This window comes from Stenella coeruleoalba (assembly GCF_951394435.1).
Source record: "Stenella coeruleoalba genome assembly, chromosome: 10".
In the NCBI taxonomy this organism is placed as follows: domain Eukaryota; kingdom Metazoa; phylum Chordata; class Mammalia; order Artiodactyla; family Delphinidae; genus Stenella; species Stenella coeruleoalba.
The window spans coordinates 86,089,399-86,110,998 of record NC_137156.1 but is presented as its reverse complement, the minus strand read 5'-3'; the positions used below and the strand labels follow the sequence as shown (position 1 = coordinate 86,110,998).

Below are 21,600 nucleotides of genomic sequence, written 5' to 3'. Positions count from 1 at the left end.
AACTGTCACTGATGGCAAAACACTTTCACTTTTAACTGGAGGAAACTCACATGCTTGTCTTTCCTCTCCCCTTCCTTCTGTATTTTTAGCTCAGAAACCAAGCAAATAGCCACCGCATTCCCATCTTCGTCCCTAGTTGTTAACACTCTCCCTCTCGTTTCTTTCCGGTGTCTGAATGGGCGCCCCTTTCCCCATCTTCTGAGGAATCCCCCTCCCCCATGCCCCTCATTTTCCAGGTCTTTCTTGCCTGATCCCTCTTCTGCCAGGGACTGCTCTGGCGTTGCCTTCCTCTCTCTGGTCTGCGGGACTCTGCCTCCTTCTCCTCGTCCCCATCTAGCCTGGACACCCCTCACTCCCACCTCCCTGTTCCCCTTGCCCCCAATCCCCGCCCCACCCCCTTGGCAACTGCGATTTTTTTTTCTTTCTTTTTTTTTTTTTTTTTTGCTGCGAGCCTTGTTGTTTACCCAGCAGGTGGATGTGACGTCAGGGACGCACAACAGCAAAAAATAACAACATCTCCCTCCGCGACGTGTTGGCCTCTCGCGCGCCTTATTTATTTATTTGTTCCGGGAGGCCGGGGGAGGGGGGTGGGTGCCAGCGCCCGAGTGGCTCGGGGAAGGGGGGCGAGCCGGTTCGCGCTCCGGGGGTGGCTTAGGGGTGCGTAAGATGGAGAAGGGGCCCCGGCCGCAGCCCAGGGGGCGGGCGGGGTAGCGCCCCCGGCCCGACGTCGTCCGCGCCTCTGCCGCCGCCGCTGGCGCTGGCTGGGCTCCGGAAAGCTAGTCCGGAGCGGAGGAATCTATTGTTATTTATTGTGTGGCGGTTGCATGCAGTACTCGCGGCGGCCCGGCCCTCGCCCGGGAGTGCGTGTGTGTGCGCGCGTGTGTGCGCGAGTGAGTGTGTGCGCGGGGGTGCGCGCGCGGGCGGGAGTGGGCGCGCGCGGGGAAAGGCCCGAAAACACCTTAGTTTGCACCGAGAGACCATTTGCAGCGGGTGAGTTTGTATTTTTCCATTTCTGCTCCACTTTTTCCCAAGCCGCCTCCTGCCTTGTTTCCGACCACTTTAAACAACAACACCACCAAAAAAAAAAAAAAAAAAAAAAAAAAAGAAAAGAAAAAGAAAGAAAAAAGGAAAAAAAAAACTTCTTCCCATCTCCCGGCTCCACGTGCATCTCCCCCAGCCCTCCCCAGAGGCAGCCTCTCTCTCCCCCGGGTCGGGGCCCGGGCTCCCGGGTGGCTGGGGGCTGCGGGCTGGCGCGGGGGGCGGTGGAGGGGACTCCGGCGGCGCCCGCACTCTTGGGTGCATTTCCATAAGTCAAATGGATGGGGGGGGGGGGGCTACGGCGGCTGCAGCGGCGAGGAGGCGATCTCTCCTTCACCTCGGCCCCTTCACGCGTCGCTCTGCGCTCTCCACGGTTGCAGCGGGGAGAGGAATCGAGAATCCCAGGCCGCCTGGCGCAACTTTCGGTGTCCGGCGTCGGGGTGCCTGCCCAGAAGCCGGGCGGGCGCGGGGCCCGGGGTCGGGTCCGCGGCGGGAGGGGGTGCGCGCCGGGTTCCTCTGGAGCCCAAAGTTTGGACTTGGAGCAAACTTTTTCCTTTCGTTCTCCACGAGTGTTTTCCCCCTCGGTGCCCCGGAGCTGCTCCGCGGGCCTCAGCGGAATGACTGAGAACGTCTGCGCCCTAGGCCCCGCGGCTGGGGACGTCTCCGGTGCCACGCACGCCGTGCCCCGAACTCGGCGGCGGGGGCACTCCTCTGCCGCACCCCGGAGCCCAGAAAACTCACACACACACCCGCGCACCTCCAGCTAGACACGTACCCCCTCGCGCGCTCGGCCCGGCGAACCCAGCCACCCCGCGAGGGATCCGAGGCCGCCGTGGCCAGCTCGGCGGGTGGGAGTGGGAGCAGGGTGCGCTGCGGGGAGTCGCCGCGCCCGGATTCCTCTCCGCTGCACCACACGCACTTTCTGGGTGTACGTCCCTCTTAAGCCTGGGGAACAGGGGGGATTTCCCAAGTCCTGATATGTCCTGAGACGTGCGCGAGTCGCCGAGACCCTTCGGCCCTGTCCCGGCGGCCGACCGCTCTCCGTTCCTCTGCTGCGCGCCGCCTTCCTCCCGGGCTCCCCGCGCTCCATTCCTGCCCCGCAGAGAGGATTCAGCTGAGGCAGCCGGCGAGCCGCCGGGTGTGCGCTTCGGGTGGGGACCGCGGTGGCGGCGCCGGGAGCCGGAGGAGTTTGCCAGTTGCCGCGGGGTCGCGGTCATTCGCTGCCTCCGCCTCCCCTCGCCTCCGCCTCCCGCCCCCCTCCTCCCCAGATACGGCCGCGCTCGGAAACTTTGATTCCTTCTTCTTTTTGGCCCTCGGCTAGTCCCCCTCCCCACCTGTTGTGAGCTCCGCCTTGGTCCCCGGAGACTGGCGGTGACACACGCGGGCGCCGGGGAGCTTCGCGCCCAGAAACAAAGTCTCAGGCCCCCCTCCCAAGTGTTTGCTTCGAAATCGCTGCCTGCAACCCGCCCCCCCCCCGCCCCCGATTGCGGCGCAGCTCCCGCCCCCTGTGAGAATAAGGACTAAATAAACAGTTGTAACTCCAAACCTTGCGCTTGCGATCGTATCCCTATTCCACCCCCTCCCCCTTTCCTCCCCCCCTCCTTTTTTGTTGTTGCAACTTTGTAAGATCCCGGGGAAGGTGCTGAGACTTAGGCTCGGGCCGATTTCCCGGTCTCGGGATCCTTGCAGGGAATCCCTGGGCCACATCCTCTCTTCCCTCCACGCGCGCTCGCGGGTCTTTCGAGCCCGCCGCCCTCTCGGTCTTGGCCCCCCAGGCTACTCATTTATCCCGCCCCACTCAGTTCCCCCCAACCTGCACCGGGAAGATTTGCTGAGGGTCGCCCCGGTTTCTTGTCGACCGCAGAATCCGAAAGTTTGCAAGAAGAGGATAGCGCGCGGCGAGCAAGCGGGCCAAGGGGCAGCGGCTGCGGCGCCGGGGACCATGGTGCTGCCGGCGCCTCCTCCGCGGGCGTGAAGGCGGCACTCCCACTCCCTCCCCGGACTCCGCGGGTAAGTCGAGGCGGCCGCGGGCGGGGGCGCGAGGGCCGGTGACACTCTAGAGCTTCGGGCTGTACCCGGGGGTCTCTGCGCCCAAAGCCCCAGCATGGGCGGCGCGAGCGCAGCGATCTGGCGCCGGAGCCAGGAAATGTGCCCATCCTTAAGCCGGTAGGTGCTTTGAAATACTGGACTTTCTCCTTTTTTCCTCTTTTCTTTCCGAAATCCGAAAATCTGGAGATCAAAGTTTAGCATGGAGTGTAAAGTGCTCTGATAAAATATGATGACATCCCTCGCTCCCCTTCTCACCCCCCCCCCCTTTTAACTGTTAATTATTTCCAAGTCATTGTGTCCAAATACCCTTGCCGGGCTGATTACAAAGTGTATTGATTTAGTCTGGGCTCATCCTACACGTTCGTCTTAATTCCTTTTCCTTGTGCTAGACCAGAAAACCCGAAATGAAACTTATTTTCTTCCTCTGAGCCCCGCCCCCTCCCCCCCCCCAGCCCTCATCTGTGAGGCTTGGGCAGAATAATGGAATTAATATAAACATTTCATTTGGTTGCATTTGAGCTTTTCCAGCCCATTTATGAGGGGCTGGTGTTGCTCTCATGTCCGGTCACAGGTATTTTCCAAGTTCGGGTTTCCCTTTTTGTTACTGCTCTTTGGACAGGAATGTTGGAGGGCCATTCTGTATTTATTCCCCCTGAAAGGAGTGTACACATTGGAACCGTCTGCACTTTACCTTTCGTCGTCCGTAGGCTTCAGGATTTCGGGCTGGCACAATAGCTGAGTTGAGAAAACCTGAGGGATAGTTAAGAGATTTTTTCTCCTGCTGAAAATACATTGAAAAGTATTTCCAAATTTTTTACCTTTCATCTCCCTTCCCCTCGTTTTTTCCACAGTGAGAATCAATTTAGGGAGAGATGTCTTAACTAGAATTTGAAGAGAAATGGTAAGAGTTCAGGTGTTTTCTACCAAGGGTTATCCTGTATAATTGAGACACAGGAGTTCCTATTATTTTTGGTTCCAGAGAGAAATCTATTGAATCTTTTTGAGAATTCCACTAGAGTTTTGATTCGCAAAGTGAAAATACCCATCTCTTTAAGGCCAGGAAAAGAAAATTGGGCTCACAGTTTTCAGAGATCAGGAATGAGTCTTTTCCATCTCTGACTTCTCTGCTTGAAAGGTCTCATAATTAAAGAGTATTAAAAATATTAAAAGGAACTCCACTAGTTACCATTCAAACGGTGTTAGCTAAAATCTCATTGCAAAGGGGGGGAGAAAGGTTTAACATCTTGTCACTGGCTGCACCCCACTTCACCCCCCCCTTAGTCTTTGGATTAGTCATTGTATGAGAAGGAGAAAAAAAATCAGTTTTTTTTTTTTTTTTTTTTTGGAAAAGTAAACAGCCTCCAACTGCTGAACCTTGACAACCCAAATTAAGGAAGCAGGAGAGATCAAACAGAACTGCTGCTGGGTGGTTGTCAGGAGCTCTACACGGAGAACCCTGGACTATTCGATCAAGCAGCAAAGCTATATATTCACTAATGCAGAAATGGACCATTGCAAATGCTGATCTTTGTGGTGCAAGCAGAGGCTTGCTTGGAAGGAAATATTCAGCCCCTCTCCAGGCAGCATTTGAGTTCCTTATAGATGCTGAGTAGCTAAACAAGTTATTTTTATAATGCAGACTTATTTGTGAAGAGAATGTACCCAAAAGGGCGTTAAAAGGATAGTAAGTCTTCTAGAGGTTGTCTTGCTACCCAGAACTGTGCAGTGGAATTCTTTTTTACCAACATTAGACTCCTACACTAGAGTTAGATAACGTTTTCTCACATCAAGTTTAGAAGATCTGCCTTGTCAGGGAAGCCAAGGTTTTGTATGTGAGGGTTGAAATCTGATGTGAAGCTCAAAAAAAAAAAAAAAAAAAAAATCAAAAAAAAAAATTCCCTGGTGATGAAGTTTTGTGTCAGCCCACTCTTGGAATTTAAAAAGGCGAGAGGGAGCATTCTCCAGATTAGACATAACCTCTTTTTTTAGATTGACATTCAGCATGACCACGTTGCTACTTTTATTCAAGTTCTCTGTAACTTGTCCTTGCTTGTTGTCTAGGAAAATTTAACTGCTTTACATTTTTAAAGGGAGTAGTAACAGTAATTACTTTAGCATTTTGTTTTCACAGGTTTATCAAAGTATAATGAAAGAAGCATCAGCTTTTCAAATTAACTGCCTCAAATTAAGGGGGTTGCATTGCTGGAGACCTGTGAAAGATTTTGTGTTTATATTTAAATGCTGGAGTATAAACTGTGTAACACTTTTTGTTTTTAAGCTATAAACTATCCCCAAATTAAATGTCATTTCAAATTAAGTAGAACAAAGTAGGAAAAAGGACAACTAAACACAGAGAAGAATAAAAATAATTGTCATTGAAGGATTGCATTTGTAACGAACAAATGTCAATCACATAGTAAGCACTTTGTGTTTTTCTAAGTCAGAGTTTCATAACCAGAGTGCCCAACATGTTTCAAAGTCTGTAGCTTTTATTGGATATACCTTTTATTGTATCATTAAACAATGTGAGTTAAACATACACATGGATGCTATTAGGCAATTTTCTGCAATATGTAATGTTTTTTAAAAAGCTGTAAATACTTTCTAGTTAAATCATTTGTACCAACAATAACAAAAGTTAACTGGGTTAATGTTGAGCCTGGGCATGGTTTTCTGTTACTAAGTTTTTCCTTGCTTCCTTGCTTCTCTTAAGACTCTAGCCCCGGCCTTTGCATTCGGAGGCTCTACTGAAGGATAGGTCTGTTCTCAGCAGTTGTTTAAATTAACAGAGGAATTGTGATGTTTCCTCAACAAATATATTTATACCCCCCACGTCCAATGCCAACATAAAGGAAGAGAAGCGAGTATAGAGCCGATGTGACAACTTATTTTGAACCCAGCATCCTCTCTGCAGCCAATCTTATTGTGCTGTTGATTTGGTTTTCAGGTTTTACTTAAGATGCAAACTCACTTTTGAAATGTTATCTTGTAAAGAGTCTGCATCCCGCAAACGTGTGTGTGTTCAATTTAGGTGTTATGAAGTACCGATTACTTTTCGGTGGGGATGCCAAGAATATTTACAGGGCATTGCAAGGATTCTGTCTTTTAAAAATAATCTTAGGTACCCGTTAATAAAATTTAAATAGATTGCAGGCTGTCAGAAAATAGTATAAATTTTGTTTATGATTCAGTTACTTTAAGGTACTTACATTAAAGAAACTCATTTAACCCCTGACTGAAGAGCATTAAGTGGGGAGGCAAGCCCTCCAAAGAGCTCCTACTGCCCTTTGCTCTCCCGATAATCTTAAATTACTACAATTTAATTGCAGCTTCAAGGCACCGAGCAGGAGCTGGTTCTCTGTGGCTGAAAAGGGGTTTCCAGAGCATAGCTAGATTTGCACAGGTGGTCTTTTTGTTTCTCAAATAAATTTTTTTGCTTAGGGCTTTTTCTTTTCCTTTCTTATCCTGTTAGGTGTCATACTCCTTTTACAGAATTCCGTCATAGTAAATGTCATTTTTGCTAAGCCAGCAGTATTGTTCTTTTTTTTTTAAGTATGTTTTTTGGACCTAGAGTATGTAAAGGTCTCCAGCAAGTAGGGGTTTGTCTTCTAAAGAAAATAACCTTAAGAGAGTCATCTGCTGAATAGACAGGTGAACTTTATACACCAGCCAACGTGGACTTTTACTGTTTGTAGGGGATTTTTTTTTTTTCTTTAGTTGCTGGTAGTAATCCCACCAGGTGATCAAACACCGAGTTTGTAAATCAAGCCAAGTGAGTTGGGCTGGTGTGATTGCTAAACGATCTTTCCTGTGCCTTGTTACACTGGTCTGTGAGTCACTTTGCCACACGTGTGCCATCGGAGGAACCATCTTAAACTGATTTTTAAAAATCTTTCTTTTCCTTGGTGCTTGACTGAATTAAGGTTAGAGGTTCCAAAGCTAGAACGTCAGCGGGCCACGAGCTGAGACAAATTCCTGAAACAGGGAAACCTGGCCAAATATGGGGTGTCTTATACATGACACTTGTTTTTTTTTTTTCCCCCTGGGACCCACATAGTTTATTTTGATGTGCATGTGGCGATGTGGTTAATGGAAATTAAGCAGATTTGGCTTGCGCTGCCAACCTAAAAATAAATGTTGTGAGGAACGTTTGATTTCAAGAAGTGCTTTGGTTTTGCATCCCATAGATAATGTTCTTGCGATCATGGCTGCCAAGGCTGGCATTCTGGAAAGGGGAAGTACAGTGGGGTAAAGCGCATGGCAGTCAGGGAAGACAATTTGACAGTGTCCTTTGTTTCTTTAATATATTACCTTTATTAATTACAGTCAGCTGGGGCTAAGGCATTTTTCAGGCCTTATTTAGAAGTCAGCTCCCATTCACAAGAAGGTTGTGCCAGAAGCTGCATCCTTCTCCTCGTACTGTTTTACCCAGTCGTGAAAATCTCTTGACCGAATTAGCTTGAGGATGTCTCTGCGAGACTTGCGTTTCTTTTTGAAATCCCCCGACACCAGTTTTTAATTCATGCCCTGCCTTGTGTACAACAGGTGTTTGGTAGTGATTTTATGGGATCGAAAGTGAGAAAAACATTTCCTCCCTAGCCAGCCACTGGGAGAACTGGCTGCCTGAAAGAAAGAATCTGGAACTTGAACATGCATATAGATGGGTTTTTCCGTATGACCCTCCCCAAGCTGTTTGCTTTTAAGCAAGTGGGGGAGGGGCTCCATCTTGTGCCTTGATATTTACCGTTAAAGTTGTAGTAATTTAAGACTATTGGAAGAGTGCAAAGGGCAGTGGAAGCTTTTTAGTGGTCTTGACGCTTGAAGCTGCTCACGTGTGGGGTTAAATTAGTTTCTTCAGTCTGAGTACTTAAAGTAACTAAATCGTAAACAAAATTTATATTAGATCCTGACAACTAATAATCTATTTAAATTACATTAGAATATCTGGACAAAAATTTAATTAAAGACAGAAGTACTGTCAAGCCCTGTAAATATCTTGACAGGTCTATTCAATTGGAACTGATATCACGAAATATTTACATATGTCTGGTGTGTTCAGGAACATCTCGGCAGGGCCTGTGCAAAGCTAATTGCACTTTCTTTCCAAATCACATTTTCAATAAAATAGGTTCTTTTTTTTTTTTTTTTAAATGAAGGAGCATGAACACATGCAAAATCGTGTTCAAGTGTTCTGTTTACTATTTAGTTGTCTCTACTCAGGACCCCTCTCAGATGGGTTTATTTCCTCTAACTGCTGCTAATTCAGACACAAAGCTAAAATGGAGGAATCACTGATCAGAACGCTCCTGTCCTTCTGTGTTATTTCAACAGTTTGAAAATGTCTGGGGCTAGCCTGTTAGAGGACAATTTGCTCAGGGGAGAAAAATGGACCTGAACCTGGCATTATTGGGTCCCTGTTTGTATTAAATAGAAGATACTCACTTAGGATGGGACAGAGATGTTTTCCTGAAATTTATTTTTGGATACAGACTCACTTATTAGTAGTAATGCACGTGGACATTCACAGTTTGCCAGATTCTCTGGTTTTAGCTAATTCTGTGATCAGCTTTATTGGCTGGGACACTGAATAACAGTTCTAGCATCAACTCAAAAGCAGAATTTCCGAGGTTTCCTTTTCTCCCTCCTGGCTCTGCAGTTGAATCATAATGTGACTTTTCTTGCTTCTGGTTCCTTGTCTTCGAATTAGGGGGAGTGTTGAAGGTATGTTCTTCGAGCTTAAAGATCTAACGGCACCGGGGCTGTGTAGTTACTCAGACTTTTAAAGACGTTCTTGGTGCTCTCAGGACAGTGACTGCAGCTCCTGGGGGGAGGGAGTGATGTGAGCTTGGCATGAGTTTCTCCTGTCCCAGAGCCTCTCCCCTGAGTTGGTGATGCCCCATCAGAGGAGCTGGAGGCTTCCTCTCCCGGGGACAGGTAAGCACAGAGGTGGAGGCGGATACTCCTATGCGAAGTGGAAGAGGGTTGCTGTTGGTCCGAGTTCAACATGTTTCAAAGCGAGTTCCCATGCTCACCTGCTTCCAGGTCATTGTGTGTCTGTGCGTGTGTACATGTTAGGGGGGATTTATTAAAACACAGATGGTTCGATCAGAACTTTTGCAGACAGACGTGCGAATGTGCATTGTTCACAAATCTCCCCTGGGGTAATTCTGATGCCCACTACACAGAGACCCATGGACCAAGTGATTTCTGCTCCTAAAGATTGTGGAACTGAAATATTGATCTTCACTTGGATTTTACCGACTAATTTTTTTGTTTTATCTTGAGACCTGTGTTCTTTTTAATGTGTTTGGATTTCTATTAAGAATCAAAGCTGGTGGTTTTTAAGTATGCACGAGGATTGGAATCACAGCAGAGCTGTCATTCCAAACACAGACATAGTCGCAGTGTGCCTGGGTGTACAATATTGGGGCAGGGGGCGGGCAGCCTTTGCATTTCTGAATAGCTCCCCGTGTGATTCTGATGCCCCCCGAAGTGGGAGAACTGGACTCCTCAAAGATCAGCATTGCAGGAATCTTATAACTCTTCTTAAGGGTTTAACTTTACTGTTTGGACTTCATGAAACCTAAGAAAGGAATATGGGTTCCCTTTCCAGAGGCAAGCACCAAAAGAAACATTAGATACTTAGAGAAATAGAGGCAGAACAAGAGCCTCACAGTTCAGGTGAGTGGTAGAAACAACGTGGCACATCGGTTGTTCTCACCAAGTACCAGACATGTCTTTTCAAATTATGCCTCTCTTGCCTCCATGTTTCCAGTGGGCATTGTCATGTTGTAGCTACCAATTAGTGTCAGATGGCTTGCTGGAATTTTTTTTTCTCCAAGTATTTCATCTTAATTTAAAAATCTGAACTGTTTACCCATTAGATTAACCCTGCTGGCATAAGTACGTTGATTTTCCTAGGCATCTTGGGAAATTCTCTCTCATTGTATGTGATGGGGCCTGCAGGAATATTGATGGAAGTAGCCTCGCCAAGGATGCCACACAAATAAAGCAAGCAGAATCCTAAGACAAATGCATCCTCCAAGATTATGAGAGATAAAATGCTAAGGAGGCTTGTTCAACTATTCAGGGCTTCCGCTAAAGATCTCTCCACTACGGTCAAAAGAGTTATTTAAATAAAAGTTGTGTAGATGTTTTTCGTCTGTATTAGTGATGTACCTTTTGAAGTTACCCAGCAATAAAGCGTTGGTCCAAAATGCCCTCACCTAAACTAAAACATAAAAACTTGCCACTTGACTTTGGGTGTGGCTTCATTTTAATAGATACCCAAAAAGTTGGCATTGTTTCTGTCTCGAGCTTCACAGTTGCTTGGGCTCTGGGTTTGGGTGGCATTTGGAATATCCCTGTAATACAAAGTTCTTTTATTTCTGTTCAGACTCTGAAGGGCTTAAAAAACAATCTCTGATGGGCCAAGTTTTAAAACTAGAGTGTCTCTAACTTTGCATGGAGGGTTTCTATAAAAGATGAAAAACGGGACTGGTTGAAAAAGTAGAAAGTACATTGTCGAGGCTGCATGGTCTTTACTACAACTGTCAGCAGTGGATGAAATCTACAGCGTGATGTTAAATCACTCTGCCTTGTTTGTTGAAAAGATGTTAATCATTTCATTAAGAGAGATTAAGTAATTAACTGATATATCATTAGGGTATCAATGACAGACCCTTTCTAGTGACGTATTACAGAAATTTTCTAATAGAAAGTTTGCTGCATTTAATTATTTGGAAGAAAGTTAGTTGAACCTTGAGAAGGGGGGGTTGGGTGGGACCTCTTTAGAGAATATCGCTGTCCACATCCAACTGTCAATAATTTTGGAGAAGATAGTCTATTACAGTGGAAAATGGTTCAATCTCGGGTTTTCTCTTAGGGGCTCCGTCAGGCGTGTTGTTGCAGACCCGCTGTTTTGCATGCCTTCTCTGGGCTTAGGGAAGGGTTCAGTCACTTAAGTGTGTTCATCTTATTTTCTAAATAATGGCTTTTGTTGCAGTATGATGGCCTGTTGACAGTAAACGCGCCGTCCTAACTTGGGTAAGCTTACAACAAATTCTTATACTTGTAGGAGCAAGTTATCCTCACTGCTCACTGGGGATGCTTCTCCCTTTTGTCTCACTGTCCTTAAGGCAACAGCAGCACAAGGTTTAAATATTGTGGGATGGGGATGTTGTTGTGGATAGGGTGTGTGTGTGCGGGGGAGGAATCAACTCCCCATCTGGCAAAACATTTACCTTAGACCCCTTTGTCCCCAGATCATACATAAGATGTGTTTCTAGCTTATTCTTCCGGTGCGTGTATTTGCGTCAACTCAGAATTAAAAAGATACTTAAGGAGAGATGTCGTTTCTGTGTTTGTTTTTGTTTATTTCAATTAGGAAGCAGGACAGTAGCTTTTACTAGCTACAGAAATCATCTCTGTGTCAGAGAGGACTTTTCCCTGGCAGAATACTGAGGTGGGAAACTTCTTCAAGGTAGTTGTGAGACTTTTGAAAATGGTGCAAATGGATTTTATATGGGGGTTTTGGTATTGTAACAAGTGCCCCAGTTGTTGAATAAAATGCGATGCCTTGGCCTCAAGCGCTTCGATCTGTGAGTTGAGAGAGACTTTGGAGGAAAGGAACCCGGCAGATATTTACAAAGCAATTTCTCTTAAAACTATGGCTTACAGCTTTTGATTTTTGTTACGAAATGTGTAAGACACCAAAAAATTGTAATTCAGAGAATAATTCAGTGGGCCCCCATGTACCTGCTGCTCAGCTTCAGAAAGAATGTATTTCTGATCCAGGTTGCAGAGGCTCCTGGCATGTCTTAGCCCAGTCCTTCTACCCTGGAGGTGACCTCTGCTCTCAGTTGGCTCTTTTCCACCCCATGGCTTTCATTATACTTTTAATACATAGGATTGTATTCCCCCAAATACAGGGTCTTCTTCTGCATGTTCAAGATGTGTTTTGATGGTATCCCCCTATATGTGTCCTTTAGTAACTTGATGTTTTTTGTTCAGTACCATTAGTAAAATTCATTCATATGAATACATGTGGCTGTATATTCATTTTTCCGTGTGAACCTTTTAAAGTGCTGAATATTAATTCAAGACAAGCTCTTCACGCTTGAATTTAAAACCCAGCAGCGTTCTGCAGTCCTGTACGTTGAAAATGCAGGAAGGATGTGAAACTGTCAGTCCTGGCCACGTCTTCATAATATGCTCGTTTACCCGTGTTTTTTTGTTTGTTTGTTTGTTTTGTTTTGTGGGGGGAGGGAAAAACTTTAAAGTCAAACATTTACCAGGGAATTTGCTTTCAAAAAAATAATAAATCAAGTGGCTGATCTCTTACATTGAAGGAGGAAAAAAACAAAACAAAACAGACGAGGCATTCATTTGAAGGATCCTAGCCATTTTCTCATTCTAATTTTAAAGACTTGGTTTAGAACTTCACGGTTACATATGCAGGGTAGCAAGTTAAAAAGCGATGTTTAATTAACAGGCACTTTATACTTCTGTATTCTTGTTATGATATAAGCACCTTGTTCTTCAGAGTAGAAAGTGATTTCTGCATATTTTCAAGGACTGGCATCTTTATGGTAAGAAAGCCACATAAATAAAGATATGCTTAGATGAAAATCAGAACATGTTTTTAAAATAGTGTGTGTCTCCTTTCAGCTCTGTTATCAAACTTGCTGCCTAAGCCGGAGCTGGTGCTCTGTCATTATGCTAATGACCAAAAGAATCGATGATGCGGAACTAGATGAAATCAGGGGTATAATCGGAGAGAGTTATCAGGTTTTTTTGTCATTAAATTTAGTGATAAATAATACACTGTTCATTTTGAGCAGAGAGAACATATTTAATTCTGATGTGTACAGAGTATCGATTTAGTTAGGCTTATGGCTGAGTAAAACGATCATCTTTTGTAATTTCAGAGGAAAGATGAAAGGCATTTGTGTCAGCCTGGCTGGCTGACTCGGGCCATAGAATTGTTTACCTTGACCAGCCAGGGAAGGGTGGGAAAACTTTTTTCCCTCCTCCTCCTAGGCAACTTGGATATTTGTACTGACATTTTATTAGGAATATCAGGTACTCAGTAAATAGCATAAATGACTGGGGAGGTTAAACAAAATGAGTGTAAAGGTAGATAGTGTTTCCCTCAAGAATGGAGAAAAATATAACAAAGGGGAAATGTTTGGACAACGCTCTCTTTAAAAGACGGGTGTGTGTTAAACAGGGCCCATTAGAGTCAGTGTTGCCCATTAAACAATGGCTTTAATTTAAAACTTTTTTTGAGTTTCTCATAACAAATAAAGTTATACTTGGTAACGGTTTATTTAAGGAGAAGTCATCCTTGTAACTTAGCATCTTTTTTTCCAGGTTCCTGAAACCTTGGGGGAAAACACTGGCGCTGCCTCCTTTGTTGCAAAGGGGTTTCTAATGCACTTCTCCCTAAAAGACATGCTTCCGTGGGTAGAGTCAGCAGTCCTTTTACTACTGTACAGCAGTACCAAGTGATAAGAGAGAAAAGAAAAGAGTAATTAGCTATGTTTTATAGGACGTAAAGAAAGGGTGATGGAAGTCTATAAAAGAAGAAAATCAGAGCAAAGGCCACCGTGATGTTATTTTTTGAAAATGCAGTGTAAAAACGGTTCTCTTGATAGCAGAGACCCCCATCCTGGCTTGGCCAGCTGTGTTCTGCCGTTTTCCTTTCCACAGTCCTGTCCATCCTTGGTTGGGTCTTACCAGCCATACCATCTGCCATTCCAGCGGCGGCCTTTTCGGTGGGAAAGCCGGCCAATTGGGTCAACTTTTGTGACCTGGCGTGTGTCCACTGGGAGCTCAGATCAGGTCAGGCTCATTTTTAGGTGTGTCCGAAGCCCAGATTTCAACTCAGTGAAAGGCTGTGGAATTTATTTCCCAAAGTGCTGCCCACACTCTGTTCTTTTTTTCTTCAGCTGCCTCCTTGGGCTGAGATGATTGCTTAATGCTCTTAATTATGCTGGATCCCTCTGTATTTTCAAACACCTGTGCGTAATTCAGATCACGGGTGGTCACAGAGCCTGGCTCACTGGACAGCTTCCCCTTCGGAATGGGGAAATCCCAAGGAACCTGACCACGGACCGTGTGTCAGGGGGCTGAGTAGCGGCTTAAAAGGATGGAATGTTTCCCTTGAACTTCCACTGTGCCACGTGAAAGATCCTTAGTCGCTGGGTTGGGGCAAGTCTTAGAACGAATACCTCAGAAACAATGTTTTAAAAAATCAACTCTCATTCATTGCTGGTGGGAATGCAAAATAGTAGGTCACTTTAGAACTAGACCGTTTGGTGGTTTCTTATAAAACCAAGCTTACTCTTCCCAGGAGATCCAGCAATCCTGGATCCTTAGTGTTTATTCAGAGCAGTTAGAATCTTAACGTCCACTCAGAAACCTGCACGTGAATATTTATACCAGCTTTGTTCGTAATTGCCCAAACTTGGAAGCAGCCAAGGTGTCCTTCAGTACGTGAATGGATAAATACTAACTATGGTACATCCAGACAATGGAATGTTATTCAGCACTAAAAAGAAATGAGCAGTTAAGCCACAAAAAGACATGGAGGGCCCTTAAATGCATATTACTAAGTGAAATAAGCCAATCTGAAAGGGCTATATACTGTGTGATCCAAATTACATGATACTCCGGAAAAGGCAAAGCTGTGGAGATAATGCAGAGATCAGTGGTTGCAGGGTGGGGGGAGGGAGAGACGAATAGGCAGAGCTCAGAGGATTTTTAGGGTAGTGAAAATACTCTGTATGATACCATGATAGCGGATGCATGTCATTACACATCTGTCCAAACTCACAGAATGTGCAACACCACGAGTGCAATTGCACCCTAGACTACAGTCTAGTGTAGACATCACTTTGATATGCACTGGGAAACTGAAAAATTTATGTGATTTGCTTTATCGTGATACTCGCTTTACTTTGGTGGTCTGGAACTGATCCTGAACTGTCTCTGAGGTGTACCTGTACTTGGTCTTCCCGTGTATGCATTTATATTTTCTTCCTCTGCAAAGAAACCCCATTTGAGGACAGTGCCATCAGGACCAACCTGTGTCTCTGATGTTTGTAACATATATGAGACCCAGGGGTACCTACAGGCCTCTGGAGCTGTAAGATGTTTCTCTGGATACACGTGTTATACCTGTGTGTGTATACACTTGCGTGTGTACGTGTTTGGGAGGTGTATATTGTGAACGGAATAAGATAAGGTTGAGGATCTGGAATTGAGTTTTAGTGAGTGGTTCAGATTTTCTCAATCCTTCAAGGTTGGAGGTGCATGGGTCCCATCATTTCTCCATGAAACCCACTAGTGACGTCTTTGCTTTTCCATGGGCTCTGATGGTCGTACTGAGTACACTTTGGTTTGCAGGTTGGAGCATGGATTAGCTGTGAGGTGAAGACACGCTTGCTGTATGTATTAAATACCAACTTTTGAGAATCTGTGACAACCAAGCCGGGTTACCTAGAGTGTAAATAGCCTATGAAACGCGTTATCTGTAAAAAAGTAGAAGTAAGATCCAAGTCTCGTGGAACTTTTGAAAATTCAAACATCAAACTAAAAGTGAGAGTGGACCAGCTATGGGATCTGTGGGCCTGGTGCAAAATTAAAATGGGGGGGTTCCTTGTGAAATACTGTGAAATATTAAGAATTTCAAGATGGTGGCAGCAAAACATTAAACCAAGTTGGGGCCCTTCAGAGCACGGGGCCCTGTGTGACTGCACGGATCACACCCCCATGAAGCTGGTCCTGCTTGGGATTCATACACTGTCTTGAAGGGCTTTGCTTTTTTGTACCAAGGTTTCCTCTCCTGCAAGACAGGAGGACAGGGCTGGGACAGACATGGCAGGCTGAGCCCCTCCTATGCTGCTTACTCAGCAATCTTGGCTTTCTCTCTATTACTGAACCCAGATTGGGTTGCAAATCCCTGTGAAAGCACATTCCTCTTCCTGGGTTGTAAGATCCATTGAGTGCAAAATATTGGCCATCCTGTGCACGAGGTGTTCTCTGCAGGCATTTTCCAAGGTCCTGTGAGGGAAGCCAGTCCTGTTCATGCTGTCCTTTTCCTTCTCTGTCTTTTTCTTCTCTAGCCCTTCTCCCAGGGTCTTGATCCTTTGACTGTACCTTTGCTCCCTGTCACCTTCATTGCTTTTCGTTGTCACCTGCCCTTGACTTCATCCTGGGAGAGGTCTGCTGGACCTAAAATCTGAAGGCAGCCTCAGAAAAGAGTTTTTGCTCTTGTTAATTTTTTAAAAAAATTTATTTATTTTTGGCTGCGTTGGGTCATTGTTGCTGTGCGCGGGCTTTCTCTAGTTGCGGCGAGCGGGGTCTACTCTTCGTTGCGGTGCGCGGGCTTCTCATTGCGGTGGCTTCTCTTGTTGTGGAGCACGGGCTCTAGAGGCACAGGCTTCAGTAGTTGTGGCATGTGGGCTCAGTAGTTGTGGCACGTGGGCTTAAGTAGTTGTGGCATGCGGGCTTCAGTAGTTGTAGCTCGTGGGCTCTAGAGCACAGGCTCAGTAGTTGTGGTGCACGGGCTTAGTTGCTCCACGGCATGCGGGATCTTCCCGGACCAGGGCTCGAACCTGTGTGCCCTGCATTGGCAGACAGATTCTTAACCACTGCGCCACCAGGGAAGCCCTAAAGTGTTAATTATTAAACAAGCAGATTCTGTCTGGAGGTGCATGGGTTGATCGCCTTCAGGAACCGCAGTGACCCAGGCCCTATGTCATGGAGATGTGATTGGCTCAAGCCACACAAAATGCAAAATTCGTTTTGTGGCCTGTTGTACTTTTGCTTCGGACGGTCAGGACACCCTTACTGATGAAGATTAAATGCACTTCTCTTAACGTGGTTCAACAGGGTTTGAAAAAAAGAAGGTTTTTTTTTTTTTTTTTTTTTTTTTCCTGCCGTACCAAGTTGTAGAATTTCAGCATAACGGGATGACTCTGGACTGTTTTACCTTGGGCCAAGTGGTTTTTGTTCTCTGCTGAAATTCGCAGGGATCCTCTGCCCCTCGGTAGCTTCCGTGTCCTGAGCGAGGGACTGAGTCTTTGGGACTCAGTGTATGTTAGTGGCAGTGGCGGTGCTGGGGCTTGGACCCGCAGGAGGCATTAATCAGCAGATGTATGCAGAGCACTTAACAGAGCTGTTGGCTTGTCATAAACACTTGGATTTTCGGTGATGGTTTATTATTAATAAGAGTGATTCCTGTTATCTCAATTGGTGGTTTTTTAGAACCTGGTCTTGGCAGTTCACTCCCTCCTTTAAAAGGTATGATAACAAAAGTTGGGAAGATTTAAAAACTTGCCCTCCCACGCTTTCTTGCTTCCCTCCAACATTCCGCACGTCTCTCTCCCCACCGGCCTCTGCTGTCCTTCCCTCTTCTGTCGGGCACAATAGCTCTTCCTGACACAACGGCACGCGATGGTTTGAGAAGGCTGTGAATGCTGGGAGGATGTTGTTTGAGCTGACACGGGGGCCGTTTCTGGGAGCGCAGGGAGAAGGCCTGCACGTGCTTTTCTGGGGAGGGGTATGATGAGTTTGTTAGGAGCCCCCAGAGGGCCAGGCTGGGGGAGGGACTCTCCACGTCTCTGTGGCCTTCTTAGGAAGCCAGAGGTTGCCGGAAGCAGGGTGGCACCAGTGTCTGTACGCCACCCTCGAGAGGTTGCTCTTTGACTCTACTTATGTTTTGTAAATAAGTTCATTTGTACCCTTTTCTTTTTAGATTGCACATATAAGCGATATCATATGATATTTGTCTTTTCTGAGTCACAGATGTAGAAAACAAACTTACGGTTACCAGGGGATAAGGAGGGGAGGGATACATAGGGAGATTGGGATTGACATATACACACTATTATATATAAAATAGGTAACTAATAAGGACCTGCTGTATAGCACAGGGGTCCTACTCAGTACTCTGTAATGGCTTATATGGGAAAAGAATCTTAAAAAAAAAAAAGACTGGATATATGTATCTATATAACTGATTCACTTTGCTGTATACCTGAAACATTACACAGAACATTATAAATCAACTGTACTCCAATAAAAATTTAAAAAAAAAGAAAAGGCTGCTCTTTTAGAAGCATTTGAGGGTCTAGGGCTTTTTTTTTTTTTCTTCTCCATAGAGAAGAACATTAGTTTCCCCGCCTGCAGGTCTGGTAGGGAAGGAGGAAAGGAAGGGAGAATAAGTTCCTGTGAGTGATTCCCTGTCTGACTTCTGCCCCGCTGACAGTCCGAGGCTGTGGACATCAGAGCCTTCCTATCTGGCTATTTCCCAGATCACCTGTTGAATTTTCTCAGCACCCTTAATTTTCACACTAAACGGACTGGAAATGATACATTAGTTGGGTCAAACGTTAGACTACACAAGGGTCTTATAGTCAGGTTTGGGATTTGAATGTGTTTACGTAGTCTGTCTGTTTTATTTTTCCCGGGCACGATGTCTGGTGTTTAGTTCCTAGGGGAACGGCAGAGCTGCTCAGGACAGCTCACCACGTGCACACCAGTTATTAACTTGTAATCCACGCACCCTTTTCGATGTCTCTATTTCTCCACCTCTGCCAGGGTGGCTGGAGCGTGAGCTAGCTGTGCGCTTAGCAGGTTGGGAAGGGGGGCCCGCACATTTGCCAACTGATTCCCCACGGTGGTCGTGAACCATGTTAACAGAGCTATTTCCTGTTCGTTCAGCCACACCTGTATGCAGAAGGGCTTGGTCAGAACTTTTAACCGCCTCCATCGTGGTGGATGAGGGACGTGCGTGTTTGTGTATTTCTTAGTGACTGTGTAACGTACACTGGAGAAGTAAGTTATTTCACTGAACATCATGGAATTAACACATGGATTCCTCCACTTACTCATTCACGTGTTCACTCGTTGATTTGCATATTCCTCACTTGTTGTTTTATTGACCCGACATTACTACTGGGCGAGAAAGCATCACTTCCTGATCCCCTGTCTCCTCAGCTTGCTTGTACACATTCTCAGTTAGATGTTCTAACACAGCATCATTTAGACTCCCGAAGGTCATTATTCACAGAGGTCTTTGGCAACAAGCTTATGGGATTCATCTAGTTCCACCTTTTATTTACGAAATATATGGCCGCCCAGAAGCCAATGAGTCATCTATACACATAGTTACCATTCCCGTAACAAATAGGGCTTTCGGTCCCATTTTCGCTATGAACACTCCACTAGGTAGTATACCAAGTATAAGCAGCCGCCTTTTCTTTCTAGCCTGAGCGCTTAATTAAAACCTGACAGATTGATTTTTCCATTAGGCCAGAAGGCAGGTGTCGTCTTGAACAATTCTTGATTTGAATTTCTTATTGAGTCTGTTTAGCTTCTTGTGGGCACACAACTCCCCCTGCCTGCCCCAAATATATGTATTTGGTGGGGACTGTTTTACACAGCGAGTTTTACACAATGAATTGGTAAAAAACAGAAGAAAATATCTTACTAGTAAGTTCCTGTTTAAAAGGTGCTGATAGGGAATTGCTTTAATGCCTGCTGTATTCTTGGCCTCTCCAGGGAATGCTGCCTGTGGAGTGATGTTGAATGGCAGTCTGAAGTCCAGGAAGCTGTCATTTCTTATCCTGTTTTTACCCCTAATGCTCCATCAGGGACAGAGTGACAAAGACATTGATGTGTCCACAACCCCTCACATCTTGGTGGATGATTTGATTTCTTTCCTTGCCTGTTTTCAGCGTTCGTCCTCCCAAAATGGCACGGAACTAACTGTCCAAAAGGATTGTTGGTCTGTTCCCTGATATATAAATCCCCACTTATAAATGTGAAAAAACAAAACAGAAGAAAAACACTTCTGCAAAAGCCATTTAAGTCTAGTGATAAAGAGTTTCATTAATTCTAAGGACACTGACAAGGCATGTGGCTGTAGTTAAGGGTATATCCAAATCCCCATCAATGCCGTATGGGTGTCGGTCATACTGTGGCTTAGTGGTTAAGGGCAGGGACTCTGGAGTTTAGCAGACTTGGGTTTAAAGAGGCTTTTTAACACTTGTTGGGTGACTTAAAGCCTACTGACCTTTCTAAGTTGCCTTCATCTTTCATAAATATGTGTGTGTGTATAAGAGGGTGTAATAATAGAAATTACCTCATCCATTTGTTCTGTGTATTAATGGGAAAATCCACGTAGCATGTGATGCATGGTGCCTGGTGAGTGTAGGAAGGAGCTGTGCGCACGTTAGCTCTTATGATTGTGATTATTCTACCTATTGGTTAAAAGTCACATTAAATAGCTAAGGTGGATGCAAGATGCGGAACTCTGCAAAGGTCACAAAAACCCGAAGGAGGCGTACTTCACCCACATGGAGTGAGTCTGAACCTCAGGTTAATCACCTTGTTGGTGTGTTTTGGAGTTTGTGTTGATTGCCTTGGTTTGATCGCTTGGCTTTTGAATAAGCTCCTAAAATATGGTTTTGTCTGGTGTTTTTCTTTGCTTCCGAAATCGGTGCAGGTGCAGAAAACGGGAAGCGAAACCTTAAGCGGCCCAAGGGAGCCTCATTCAAATCGTGCCAGGCAGGTATAATATACACTTGTTATCACCTTACTGATAATCTGGCATGCTGTGAGTATTCCACGTGCCACGGGGATTACGGGGAGTGAAGTCATACGGCAGTTTGGCACCAACTTGCCCGGCTCCTTAGGAAGGGTGAGAGAGAGGAAAGCCCTCCTTCTCAGAGATGGTGTTGAACACACCTTCACTCGTCCAGAGGCGCAGGCTTGCAGCTGCCATTTTGTCTGTTGGCATGTCACGTTATCTTTGAGGCTGTACCTCTTGAGAGCAGGGAAGGTATCTTTCATAAATGAACTGGCACCATGTCTCTGTAGTTTAAAAGTCTACTCTGAGTTTGAGACTACATTGCATATTGCTTCATGTTCTGACATGTAGAAAAATTTGAAAGTTGAAGACCCATGGCTAGAATACAAAGCTTTCCAAACGTTTAAGTATTTGGGTAGCCCAATGGTTATATCTAAAGCAAGTGTTGTCTTTAAGGTTTAATTTGGTTCTTTGTCCTGGAGGGTTTAGGGAGAGACCATGGCTGCCTTGCCTGTGTGGCCGGGAAGGTCTCTCTCACTTTGTCTTTGGCCAGATGATCATCTTTGCATGTAGTGAGCCCTTGGACATGCCTGGAATTGTATAAAATTTACCCAGCATGGCCTGCTGTTCTGGAGGAGCTACTCCACATGTACTTCTTTGTTGAACTCAGAAGCGGGTCGCCAGGTACTATGTGTCAGATGCCCATCCATTTCCTGCTTTTGGCAAGAGGGCATCTCAAATCGTTTCTCTAGTTCCATGGAACAGCCGGAGCCTTTAGAGCTCTGCCCCCGTCCTGCACTTGGCCACAACTTTGTTTCTTCTTGTTTAGCTTGATTCTTCACAGCCACTCTTTGGCCACAGTCTCTCATACACAGACACACACACACAGACACACAGACACACACAGACAC

The 21,600-nt window shown here is 45.6% G+C and overlaps 1 protein-coding gene across 8 annotated transcripts in view; it reads left to right on the top strand.

Annotated features, from left to right (window-relative positions):
• Positions 1–575: 575 nt before the first annotated feature.
• FOXP1 (forkhead box P1) overlaps positions 576–21,600 on the top strand; it is a 598,032-nt gene continuing 577,007 nt past the window's right edge. For all 8 annotated transcript variants that reach the window (XM_079934807.1, XM_079934808.1, XM_079934799.1 and 5 more), the window contains exons 1-2: positions 576–990; positions 2,903–3,048. The gene's annotated coding sequence lies outside the window, so the exon portion shown is untranslated. The remainder of the gene's footprint in view (positions 991–2,902; positions 3,049–21,600) is intronic.